Genomic DNA, 9,286 nt, shown 5'->3' on the forward strand with positions numbered 1-9,286 from the left:
CCCAAAATGCTGCCTCATTATTGTGCGAGGAGGATTTTGCATTCAATAGTTTGCAGATAAAATTGAACAGAGTGTTTGCTGCAATTTGGCCAGACTGCAGGTTACACCAAAGTGGCAACTCTGCTCTCAAATTCTTACTTGACACTGCCCAAGGCGATACTGATGGGACTTCACTTTGCGATTCTTGTTCACCAGCATTATTTCCAGGTTTAATCCTATAATCATTCTAGAGCTTGTAATTTTAGACAACTTCTCCTTTAGGTACATATGTAAATATCATACTGAAATGTTGCACTGAATGGTACCAAATCTGAAATTAATCTCTAATCTGATAGTAACATGTTCTGACCCTTCTACATATGGATTGGCATAAGTCTATGCCAGTTATTTTTCTGAAGCCTGTGATTCCTGAAGGGCTTATGCCCGAAACATCAACTCTCCTGCTTCTCGGATGCTGCCTGACTTGCTGTGCTTTTCCAGCATGATACTTTTCGACTCTGATGTCCAGCTTCTTTGGTCATCACTTTCTCCTTTGATCAACAAAAAATATTCTTGGTTTAATCTTCTCAAAGTGCAATTGGAACCAATTCATGAAATTCAGATATCTCACATTTACCTTAACTATGTGAAGGCTAAGACATGACTAAATTATTGTCAGTAATTGAAACCGTGCTGACAAACTTGTGCAGTATCAGTGCCTCACGTTTAGAGTGTTCCCAGATATCGCGCAGCTGCAGTATTTTGTTTTGCACTCAGCTATATGTTGTTCTCACTTGTTTCTTTGTGAAAGATTACAAAACTAACTTGGATGAATGAACTTATGATTTCTTTAACCAATGTTGGGAGAAAAGAATGTCAGTATTTCAAGTGCTGATAAAGTAAAATAAACTGATAATCAGTAGAAAGGGTTTAATCCCAATGCTGGCAAATGGGATTAGATTAATTTTGATATCTGGTCAGCATGGGCAAGTTGGACTGAAGGGTCTGATTTTGTGTTGTACAACTGTGACTTCATTCTCTCAATTATTCAAGAAGTTGAATACTTTGAGGAGGAAAAGGAGAATTTATGCAGAGAATGCACTTGAAACGATGATTGAGGGAGATCAAACTCACATTGTTTCATGACCTTTTCCTCTGGGTTCTTCAATGAACAAACTTGTTTTATTATCTGAATAACTATGTATCATGTGATTTGTTTCGCATAAAATATTTCGTTAGGATCGAGTGAACAATTAAGAAGTGTTCATGTTTAAAATTTAGGCAGCGTGATTATTAAGCAAGAAAATGTTGGCGTTTTTCTCCCACTGAAACATTACTCTATAAAAGGTAACAAGCTTTTTATCTGTTCTGGGCACTGAATATATGGAAATCAATTCTGAAGGAAAAAATCCTCGTCGGTAATATTCCCACATATGGGGAGTAATTGCTTCTGGTCACTCTTCAGGTTATAGAGGCTCGGAAAGAAATGAGTTGGCCAAAGTTAGCAACATCATTTGGATGGACTATGCTCATTGGGGAAACTTGCAGGATCTGTAGAAGGAACACGTGTTTCAGAGTGTATGCAATAAACCTGAACATTGTTATTTTTTTCACAGAGCTTGGGACCCGACTGGAGCAGCAATGAAGCTCGTATTGTTTTTTTAAACTTCCGAGCTTGCCAAATTATTCTTGGTAAATGCAGGTGACTTTATCAAAGCACATTTCACACTCAGCAGCCAGGAATGTGATCCCAATTCTGTCAGTCCATCCATTCCTATGGATAACAGGTATTTTAGATGTGAGCACTCCATTTAACTATTTGAATTTTATACTTCAGTGGTTACATCCTCTTGGATTCTTAATTTCAAGTTACTCTGATTTTTTTGTCCCCCCTGAATTTGCCAAGCACTGGGCAGTTCTGGAATATTCCAAATATTTACAATAGATGCATTCACACTATTGAAGGCAACCTGGCAGATTTGAATACCATTCAGGTAGTCAACAACAACACGTTTACTGTACACCAACAACGCAAGCCAAGTATGAGTGAAACCACAGATTATTTTCCATGGATTCCCAAATCTAAACAGTGCATTCCAGATATGCTCACTATCACCATCTGGGAGCAGGCTCCCAAAGTGCTCCCAGAATTTAGAAAGCGCATAAACTGCCCTCCAAAGCTAAATCTGCTGTCACAGGCTTCTCTCTTATTGCATACAATGACATTTATTGTCCAGTTCTTTAACGTGACAAATGATTTTACAAACAATTTATAAAATACTTTAAATCCTGAAGAAATGTGATGTCAGCCCTTTGTAGAAGTGAATGGAAAGTGTGATGTTTGCTTGACCTTTGGCTCTAGGTATCAGACTGGACTGAACCTTTAGCAAGATGTGGGATGTTTCCCCACACACTTTGTTTTAAAAAAATTTCAATCAGGTTTAATAAAATTCTTCCAAAAATTGAGTTTGACTTCAGCTGCTTTAAAGAGACATGCTCTTGGCTTTCAATTTTATGACGTGATCATTCTTTGGTAAAGTTGGCTGTGTGCAACACTGCAGGATGTTGTGCTGAAGTGCCTCATTGGGTGGATGAGCTTTATTACTGGTGTAACTTAGCTAATTTTGAGATGGAATACTTTTTGGAGTTAAATCTTGTTTTTAAACTGAGATGTGCTTGTGTAACTCAAGTGTGGAAACTATGCTCATGTTTGCAATGAACCTTTCACTTTTGGAGATTGGTATTTTTCCGATCTGTTTGTAAATAAAGCTCAATATAGAAAGCATAGTGTTGGAGAACCGCAGGTCCAGCAGCATCTCGGAGGGAAATAAAACATTGTAAGCTCCAAGTCTCATGACCATTTGTCCATTCAGACGAAGAGTCAGTGAACTTGAAATGTAACATGATTTTTCTCTTCACCGATGCCCTCAGAACTGCTGAGTTTCTCCAGCACTTTGTTTCTGGGGTTCAGATCTCCAGCACCTACAGTTTATCGTTTTGTTATCGATCCTATGATTTGACTTGGGGAGCGAGAGGCAGCAACTGTGATCAACTAGAATAAAACACAACCATGAAAAAAAGACACATAGTTCTTTATACTTTGCAAAACACTACTGTAAATAAGAAATGCAATTAAGCTAAGGGCAAGATGGTATACCACCTGCCTTGTCTCAAACGTGCTACTCATCTTTGAGGACTCCTCTGTCAGAATTGAGTTTGCTCGCTTCCTTTGAGATCACAGTCCACAAATGTCCCAGTTCCAATTCCTGGGCCGGGCCCAGTTATCACATTGCAGTGGGGTGGGGAGCTTTGTGTCAGCCTGAAGTTTTTGTTAAGAGCACCATTGCAGGTTAAAGTTGACGGTTTTGACGAATATTGCGTCATCAAACTTGGAGGAAATCCTTCCGAATGTATTGATTAACTGGACTGAGCCTGTTTACATGCAGCCCTGTTAGTAGTGCTGTAATATTCTCAGTTAATAATCACACAACATCAGGTTATAGTCCAACAGGCTTAATTGAAAGGACACTAGCTTTCGGAGCACCGCTCCTTCATCAGGTGATTGTGGAGGGCACAATTCGAAGGCACAGAATTTATAGCAAAAATTTAGTGTGATGTAACTGAAATTATCCCATTGAAAAATACCTTGATTGTCTGTTGAGTCTCTCATCTGTTCAAATACCATGATAGTTTCACTTCTTTCATGTGTAAATCACAAAACCTTTTTTGAAAAGTTGTATTCCTGTCAGTGGGCCATCAAATTACTTATTGTGCAGTGATTAATACAGTCTCAACAAAGGAATGAAACTGGATGGACCACATTACATCTACCAATGCACTGGAAAATACAACAACACAATCAGCCCTCTTGACCGTGCAACTTCTGTCTCACTGTGTGCCAACAACAGTAGAACTGTACTCCAGCCCAATCTGAAATCTCATGGCCTGGTATATCCCCCATTCAACGATTAACATCAAGCCAGGGGATCAACCCTGGTTCAATGGAGAGTTCCGCAGGGCATGCCCAGAGCAATACCAGGCATACCTAAAAATGTGGTGCCAACCTGGTGAAGCTACCCAACCTACATGCCAAACTGCGCAAGCAACACCAAATAGAACTATGTGATCCAAAAATGGATCAGATCTGAGCTCTGCAGTTCTGCCGCAACTAGTCAGGAATGATGATGGGCAATTAAACAACTCACTGCAGGAAGCATCACAGATATCCCCACCCTTACTGATGGAGGGGTCTCACACATCCATGCAACAGACAAGACAACAGCATTTGCAGCAATCTTCAGCCAGCAGTGCCAAGTGGATGAGCCTTCTACATTGGTCCCTGATATCACAGATGTGAATCAACTTGGTTGAAAACTTATTTCAAATCAGATCAAGAAATTAGTGGGCGGCACCGTGGCACAGTGGTTAGCACTGCTGCCTCACAGCGCCAGAGACCCGGGTTCAATTCCCGACTCAGGCGACTGACTGTGTGGAGTTTGCACGTTCTCCCCGTGTCTGTGTGGGTTTCCTCCGGGTGCTCCGGTTTCCTCCCACAGTCCAAAGATGTGCAGGTCAGGTGAATTGTCCATGCTAAATTGCCCGTAGTGTTAGGTAAGGGGTAAATGTAGGGGTATGGGTGGGTTGCGCTTCGGCGGACTTCGGTGTGGACTTGTTGGGCCGAAGGGCCTGTTTCCACACTGTAAGTAATCTAATCTAATCTAAAAAAAAAATGGAGAAGTAGTGTAAAGGCTGTCGGCCCTACCAACATTGTGGCAATAATACTGATGGCTGTGCTCCAGAAATTGCTGACAACCAAGACAAGTCCAGCACTGGCACCTACTGACATTGTGGAACATTTCCCAGGGATGTTCAACACAAAAACGCAGGACAGAGCCAACCCAGCTAATTTCCCTCCATCAGTTGACACTCACTCAGCAGTGAAGTGATGGAAGATGTCATCAACAGTGCTGTCACGCAGCTGCTCAGCAATAACCTTCTGTGATACCCAGTTTGGGTTCTGCCAGGGCCACTCAGCTCCTGATCGTGTTACAGACTCGATTCACAAACTGACAAACAGCTGAATTCCAGAGGAGAGGTGAGGGTGATAGCCCAGTCCCACTCCAAAACCACTATTTCGACTTCAGTGATCTCACCTGACCTCACCACAGTCTCAGCTCATTTACTGAAACTCTCAGTCATTCATTTTGTTAACTCTAGATTTCATTATCTAAACCCACTCCTGGCCAGAATCCCACAAGCACCCTCCCTATAGTCTTCAGAATATTGAAAACTTTACCGCCCAAGTGCTCACTTGTACCAGAACTTGCTGATCCATCAAAAGGCTCCCATTTATAAGCAACAACAATTTACTTTCACAACCTTGACTTAATTCCTGGCTGTAATCATTCCTATCTTCCTGCACCACACACCCTTACATATCTCAATAACTCATTTTAGTTTAGACTCCCAATGATGTGTTTATTTTTGAGTTCAGCTGTGTGACTGTATCTATCGATTCCAAGGCAGCATGGTCTGGAATTCCCACCCTCTAAGATCTGCTTTCTTCCTTTGAGGCATTCCTGAAAAATTGCTTATTTGGCAATGGTTTTGGTCGCTGAACATAATATTCTCTAGCTGTGCCCTTATGTCAAAAGTTCTCAATATTTTTGTGAAATTAAAAACATGTTGATTTGTACAGATATCTTCTACTTTGCACTATCGCTGAGTGAATAATCTGTAATGTCTCTTACCCAACCACGTTGTGGGAGCACCTTCACCATTCAAACTGCAGCAGTACAAGGAAGTCAAACATCACCATCTACACAGGCAACACGGCTTTGGCAATGATCACTGGTATCTGTGGAAGGACAAATACACATGATGTTTCAGGGAGTGCAATATGAATTATACGGAATGAAAATGGTGCAGAATTTGACTGTCAGAAATGGAAGAAAAATCCACTCACTTTTGGAAAAAAGAATTCTTGACTGTCAACGATATTGTGGAAAAAATAACCTGATAATGGAGCAGCATACGGTCAGGAGTCGGGCAGCAGTGCACAATCCATTTCCACAAAGGTCTGTGAACGTAGTAGTAAAATCTAAACATGGCAAAAATTCACTCATGTGAGACTGAGGAAGCTAGATAACGAACAAGTGGACATCAAGGAGCCCAGAGGTGAATCAGAGCAGTGTTCACTTTTATGATCCCACAGTCAGAGATGTCTAGCACAAAAACAGACTCTTCAATCCAACCCATCTTTGCAAACCAGATATTCTAACCTAAACTATTCCTATTTGCTAGCACTTGACCGACATTCCTCTGAACCCTTCCTATTCAAATGCCCTTTAAATGTTACAATTTTGGTTGCTCTTTAGGTTCCTTTTGAAGTTTCCCCTCTCACCCTAAACCTATATCCTCCAGTTCTGGGCTCCACCACCCCAGGGTAAACACCTTGTCTATTTATGCTATTCATGCCCCTCAAGGTTTTATGAACCTCTTCAACATCACACCTCAGCCTATGACACTCCAGGGAAAATGCCCCCAGCCTATTATGCCTCTCCCTGCAACTCAAATCCTCGAACCCTGGCAACATCCTTAAAAAAAATCAATTCTCAAACCTTCCATGTTTCAGTGCCTCTTTCTGATAAGAGGGAGACCAGAATTGCACACAATATTCCAAAAGTGGCCCAACCAATGTCCTGTACAGCTCCTTTACTCAATGCTCTGACCAAGGAAGGGAAGAATCCCAATCAATTTCTTCACTGTTCTATCTACCTGTGACTCTACTTTCAAGGAACTATGAACTCCAAGGTCTCTTTGTTCAGCAAGACTCTCCAAGACCTTACAATTCAGTGTGAGTCCTGCTCTGATTTACTTTGCTAAAATGCAGCACCTCACATTTATCTAAATTAAACCTGATCAATATCCCATTGTATTCTGAGACAACCTTTATCACTGTCCACAATACCTTCAATTTTGGTGTCATCTGCAAACTTACGAATCGTACCGGCTGTATTCACATCCAAATCATTTAAATGGATGAAGAAACAAATCCAGAAAAAAAAACGTCCATTTCTCTGGGTTTGAATGTGTTCTATGTAAATGCTGCCCTATGACTCTCTACCAGGGAGGACTGCACAAACACACCTCTGAACTGTGCCCCCAACAAAGCTGGCGGCCACGCACGTTTCCAGTGAATATTTGCCCCAAATAAAGATGGCGGTGATCACACGATGAGGCTATTTTCCCGTTTACTGCAAAAACGGGACTGTAAGTTTCAAATTTGAATTTTCCGATGTGCACCAAATGTTTGTAAAACCTCTCAGCCCATACCAACACCATTTCCCTCCCACTTCCTGCTGTTTATTTCTTTCCTTACCAACAGCTCTCCATCTACACATCCCCCGCATCCGCGCCCAACGTGAGGTTGATCACGTGGTATAGTCTGGTCCCGCCCCTCATTTACTCTGATTGGTCGGAGGACCAATTGCCCCGCCAGGTCCTCCAGCTCTGCCCCTGCCTTTCCATTGGTCTTCCGCTGACATCAATCACCGGGGCCCATTGTTGCTTGGAGCATGCGCACTCCTTCGTGGCTTTTGTTGCTGTTTATCAGTTACAAGAGTGAGGCACAAACTTAAAAATCACACAACCACCTGATATAGAAGCTGCAAAGTGAGTGCTTCCAAATAAACCTGTTGTTCTGTGAATTTTAATTTTGTCCATCCTATCCAACACCAGCACCTGAAAGTCAACAACAAAATATAACAACAAAAGAACTAGGAACAGCAGAAGGCTGTCCTACCCTTTGAGCTTGCTCTGCCATTCATTAAGATCATGGACACAGAACCATTTACCAACGTTCTCACCATATATCTTAATTGATTAGTTATTTCTTTAAAAAAAAGTTACCTTAGCTTTAAAAACGTTGACTGAACTAGCATCAACTACTTCCCTGGGCAATGAATTCCATAGACAACAAGAAGTTCCTTCTCAATTCAGTCCTAAATTTGCTGACTCTAATCTTGAGGTGATGCCCTTGTTGTCCTGGCTTCATCTGCCCGTGGAAACATTCTCTCTTCTTCTATTTTATCCATTCCATTCATTGTTTTATATGTTTCCCATTCTTCTGATTTCCAATGAATATAATCCCAATCTACTCAGTCTCTGTTAAGCCAACCCCCTCAACTCCGGAATCAACCTAGTTAACCTCCTCTGCACCCCCTCTAGTGCCGATACATCCTTGAGCAAGCAAGGAGACAGAAACTACATGCAGTACTCCAGGTGTGGCCTCACCAGCACCCAATACAGCTGGAATATAACCTCTGCAATGAAGGCCAAGATTCCAATTGTTTTCTGAATTGATTGTTGATAATGGTGACCAACCTTCATGCAGAAGGTTACTCAGGTGCCCCTGCATAGCAAATGTTGCAATTCTTAAAAATACAAGTAATAATCTCTTTTTTAATATTACTCCAACCAAACAGTAGGACTTTACATTTATGAACATTCTATTCCAAATGCCAGACCAATGCCCACTCACTCAATGAATTTATGATCCTCTGCAAAGTTTCAGAGTCCTCCGCACGCTTTGTTCTGCTACTCATCTTAGTGTCATATGCAAACTTTGACACCCTACATGTAGTTGCCAACTCCAAATCATCTGTATCAATTCTAAATAATCGCAGTCCCAACCCTGAGGCACACTATTAGTCACTGATTGCCAGCCAGAATAGTACTCATTTATCCCACACTTTGCTTCCTGTTAGTCAACCAATCTTCTATCCATGCTAATACTCTACTCCTAACGCCATGCACCTTTATATTATGCAACAGCCTCTTGCATAGCACATTGTTGAAGGCCTTTTGGAAATCCGGGTACACCACATCCACTGGGTCCCCGTTGTCCACCTTGCTCGAAATGTCTTCATAGAATTCCAAAAGATTTGTGAAGCATGACCTGCCCTACATGAACCCATGCTCTGTCTGTCCAATGGGACAATTTCTATCAAGACTCCCTGCTATTTCTTCCTTGATAATAGACCAAAGCAGCTTTCCCACTACAGAGAATAAGCTAACTTGTGTATAATTCCCCACTTTTGTCCACCTCCTTTTTAAAAACGTGGCATCACTTTTGCTGCTTTCCAATCTGCTGGGACTGCCACAGAGTCCAGTGAATTTTGGAAAATTACTACCAGTGCATTTGCTATTTCTCCTGGTGTCTCCTTTAGTACCCTGGGATGCATTCCATCAGGGTCAGAAGACTTTTCTGTCATTAGCTCAATTACCTCCAACAGTCCAACACTAG

The 9,286-nt window shown here is 41.6% G+C and overlaps 1 long non-coding RNA gene across 1 annotated transcript; it reads right to left on the bottom strand.

Moving 5' to 3' along the window:
- Window positions 1–357: 357 nt before the first annotated feature.
- Window positions 358–6,071, bottom strand: LOC148139982 (uncharacterized). The gene is made up of 3 exons (XR_015753283.1): window positions 5,945–6,071; window positions 5,730–5,836; window positions 358–530 (listed from the first exon to the last, which is right to left on the bottom strand). It is a non-coding gene; the product is annotated as an uncharacterized LOC148139982 (long non-coding RNA).
- Window positions 6,072–9,286: the final 3,215 nt, after the last annotated feature.

This window comes from Chiloscyllium plagiosum, unplaced genomic scaffold (genome assembly GCF_037043375.1).
Source record: "Chiloscyllium plagiosum isolate Xiang-an unplaced genomic scaffold, Cpla_swu_hap1 HiC_scaffold_36, whole genome shotgun sequence".
Classification (NCBI taxonomy): Eukaryota; Metazoa; Chordata; class Chondrichthyes; order Orectolobiformes; family Hemiscylliidae; genus Chiloscyllium; species Chiloscyllium plagiosum.